General features: G+C 47.8%; 1 pseudogene; it reads left to right on the forward strand.

Annotated features, from left to right (window-relative positions):
• The first annotated feature begins 1615 nt into the window (after positions 1–1615).
• LOC148818807 (uncharacterized) lies at positions 1616–3488 on the forward strand (annotated as a pseudogene).
• The last annotated feature ends 853 nt before the right edge of the window (positions 3489–4341 follow it).

Raw genomic sequence — 4341 nt, forward strand, 5'->3', positions numbered from 1 at the left:
ACTAGGGTGTGAGCGGATTGCCTGAGCCCGATCCTCTGTCAATTCCCTCTTTCCCTGACTAATTTTCTGTCCCAAGTAAATAACGGTGTCTAGGCATAACTGCCTTGTCATAATTAGCCTTGTGCCCTTTTTTAACCAAATGGTTAAGAATGATTTGGAGGTCCTTCTTGTGGGTTCCCTCGTCGGGAGACGCAATTAAAATATCGTCCACATACTGGTTGACGACGGAGGACACCGGAGGCAACTCCTGGAGATGCCTCCGAAGTGCCATGTGATACACGGTGGGGCTGTTATGAAACCCCTGTGGTAACCTGGTCCAAGTATATTCTTCTCCATCTACAACAAAAGCGAACCAATCTTGTACCTCTGGATGTAGAGGAACAAACCAGAACCCATTAGCCATGTCAATTACCGAAAACACCTGGTGTTCAGGTGTCAGTAGTTGAAAAATAGCTGAGGGGTCTGCTACCAAGGGGGTGAGACGATTGATGTATTGATTAGCTTTTGAGTAATCAACTGTGAATTGCCATGCTCCGCTGGCCTTTCTGACGGACCATATTGGGCTGTTGCTTGTACTATGTGTTTTTCGTACAATGCCTTGAGCTAATAGTTTTTGTACTACTGGTCGAACCCCTTCCTCCGCATCTTTGTTGATTTTATATGGCTGCGTGTACGGCGGGGAATTCCCAGTAAATGTGGTGGGTTCCATGTCCAGAATCCCACATTCGTCCTTATCCTTAGTCCAAATTGAATGACCTTTCAGTTCATCCTTCTGGAGGGAGCAGATGTTTACATCCACCCTCCCCTCATGTACAGTGTAATGGAAAGTTACTGAGAAAAGGTGTTTTATCCTAAAAATGTTGTTTACGGACAGAGCTGTGCTGCAGAAGCAGCTGGATACTTAGAACAAAGTGTGATAGCACCCAACCCGTCAAGGGCATGGGATGTTTTAATAATGTTTATCTCTGCTGCTTGAAGAAGGGAGTATGAGAAACAATTAGAATAACTGCTCTTCTTTGCTTAAAAGCAAAAACCTATAAGTAATGGAAAATTACTGCTTTGCCTGTCCTTGAAGTGTTGCATTAGCTTAAAAAAAGATATAAAACAAGGGCTCTCCCTGCTTGCTTTTGAATCAGCTTTCACTTCTCTGCACAGACGGGTGATGGCTTTTTCCCATATTGCAATATGAATAAAGACCTTACTGAATGAATGAGAATACCTCTCCTGGCTCTTCTTCGATAAAATTCCACGACAATCTTTGGCGACAAGGATGGGATCACAAACCTGATTGCAGACGGCTATTGAAACTCCATCCGGACCCGGACAATTTTTGTGAATTGGACGAACCTTGGGGGATAAATACTTATCCTTCCAGAGAAGTGTCTGGATAAATCCATGGCCGTCTGACATCAGTAAGTGATCCTTAAAAGAACTATTAGTTTTAAAAACGAGCCACAAGGGTGTTCTCTTCGATAAGTCAGGGACTTATAATCGGTCTTGGACCCGGCGAGTCTGGGACTCGTGAAACGAACATATCTTAACACAGACGTGTGTTTTTTGCTCTGCAGAGTAGTAAATGTTATAGTGTTCTACAAACAGTAAGGCATTGTCGACAATGGGTAATGAGAGCTCTAAAGGCAAAGCTGGGCTGAGTGGCCCAGCCAAGTACATGTAGGATAAGTTTGGTGATGTGGGAATAAAGTGTCTTCCCCTTTGGAGTAAGTTGGGTTTTCCAGAGAACGGCAGCTTTAGTCCACGACAGGTTGAGCAGCTTAAGGAGAAGTTGCAGGAAAGGGAGAAAAAAGGAAACAAGAAAGTAGACTGGAAATATTTTGAGCTGTGGAAAAATGAGGTGCAGGCTAGAGAAAGGAAAAGTAAAGAAGCACATAAGAAAGAGAGAAATGATAAACCTGAGGGAACTCCCATGAATATAGCAGGGAGAGAATATGGATTGGTTTATTGCCAACCTTTCACTGATTGCATGTCAGGATGGACGAATGAGCAGTGGCTTCGAGACGGGAGTTTTCAGCCATGGGCCATTAGATTGCTGCATGAAATGACTGACCCTCCAAATCCAGGAGGGGATCCCAATTGGAATTATGAGTATATGAGAAAATGTGTGTCAGTCTGGGATGCGTGTGGAAAAAGATTCCCCCCCTTGCTTACTAACCCTGAACAGATGATGCTGAGCACATCTAAATTGTATCAAGACCTCGACTGTCTTGCTTCAGCCCCAGCTCCACCTCTACCAGCGGCACCATCCCCATATAACCGGGGCACAGGAGGCCATGGGACCCCTGTGAGGGAGAACCCTAAACAACAGGCCCTGGGATGTATACTGTACCAGCGTCAGGGGAAAACAGTGTTAAGCTCTGCCCAACAGCCTCTGAGTTTAAACCAAAGAAGGGACCCCAACCAGTGTGGGATGGCCTCTCCCCGCCCTCTACGAGGCCGGGAGCCCAATATGGTTCCCACCTGGACCCATCACTAGTCCCTTTGCCTTTTTCTGATGGAGAAGAGGAGGATGACCCAAATCTGGGTCTCCAGTTCCCTATGATAGAATGTCCAAACCCCCAGGGTAACAGGTAACCCTGTTTAGTTTTCCGCCCATGGAAATTAGCAGAACTGACAGTCGTAATTGGCAAACTACCAAACCCCAAGACAAATGGGCGAAAATACACCACTGCCTTGCAGCGTCTAGTTGTTCAATGTAAGCCCACGAGCAGCGAACTAGAGACTGTTTTTCAAAAGACCCTGAAGCTTGACTACGGCGATGTGCGCGACACGTTCAACCCAGACGTGGTGTATGACGCTGTCAGCGGCAGTGGCTATCAGAACCAGCTAGACGGCATTTGCCAGAGAATAGAAGCAAAGTATCCCCCCAAAACGGACTGGTTCACCTTGAGACAAACCAAGCAAAAGCCTGGAGAAACGTGTAATGATTTACTGGAGAGACTGAACCCCCTCTTCAGTAACCTCAGTGGCCTGCCCCCACCTGCCCCTAACAACGACGGCTCAGTATATGAAACTCAACTTACCCATCTTTTCATGGATGGCCTGCTCCCCGAAATAGGAAGCATGGTGAAAAACTCATGCATCGGCTGGGACACCACCCGGTTGACCGAGGTGTGCCGCCATGCTTACCATGCTGAGAGACAATTAGCATCAAAGAATGAGAAAAAGGCACGAAAATACAGCGATCAGCTACACCAACTCCAGATGGCCCAGCTCCAGTTCTATCAAGGAGGAAGAGGAAGGGGCCGGGGTAGGGGACCAGGAGGCCGTGGCCGACGAGGAGGCTACCGAGGAAGAGGGAGAGGTCGAGGAGAAGGAGACCGTGATGCATGTTTTCACTGTAGAAAAACAGAACATTGGGCAAAAGAATGCCCCAAAAAGGAGGGGGGAGAGGAAGATGATGGGAACTAGGACTCGGCCCCCCCGGCTGGAGTAACAGTCAGCACACATGGCAACGGGAAAAGAAAGATTGACTATCCCCGCCAGGAGAGATAGGGCCTGAGGGCAGGTAACTTTCATATTACCTGCCATTTCCTCCCCTTCCCAGCTGCCCAAAGTCACTTTGCATATTAATGGCGATCCCTATGACTTTTTAGTTGAGACGGGGCGACCCATTCCCTGCTTAGAGACGACGCACACCGTTTCCAGCTCTCATCGAAATCTATCCTGACAATAGGAGTAACAGGCACTCTGACAAAGGCTCATTTCACCACACCACTCACTGTGGAATACCAGAAGCATGGGTTTGGGCCCACCAACCACTCGTTCTTACTTTCGAAAGAATGCCCTGTTAATTTGTGTGGCAGAGATTTGCTCTGTAAAATGGGCCTCGTTATCGTCAGTTCAGAACAGGGGCTCGAACTAACCTGCAGTGAAGACTGCTTGCCCCGAACCATGCTTGTCCAACACTCCCCCATGGTCCCAGATTAATACTACAGCTGGGACCTATTAGGAAAAGATGTGGGTCAGGTTTCCCAAACAATTCTGAATGACGCAGCAAGACTGTGGCCTGGCCAGGGTGATTTTCAAGATATTGACAATTTGCATTGCACGGCCTCGGTTAGTTTCGGGGGCCCGGATGAAGGGTTTGAGGAAATCTGGTTTAGAGATGAACAGTGCAGCGATAGACTTAAAGGGAATGGTTATCTGGTCTCAAGGGATTTTGCTGCCCTTGCCATGACCCTGACTACCGAGCAGCAGTCTCTGTATTGGGCAGGGACGCACCCTCACGTGTCTCTGGCAAAAGCTGCAGGTTTCCGCTGGCAAGATGTGGGTGTCTTTGTCCAACAGTGCGTTACTAGCTAGGCATGGACAGCCCCGGATGCT

The sequence above is a fragment of the Atractosteus spatula genome, chromosome 17 (genome assembly GCF_055471065.1).
Source record: "Atractosteus spatula isolate fAtrSpa1 chromosome 17, fAtrSpa1.hap1, whole genome shotgun sequence".
NCBI classification, from domain to species: domain Eukaryota; kingdom Metazoa; phylum Chordata; class Actinopteri; order Semionotiformes; family Lepisosteidae; genus Atractosteus; species Atractosteus spatula.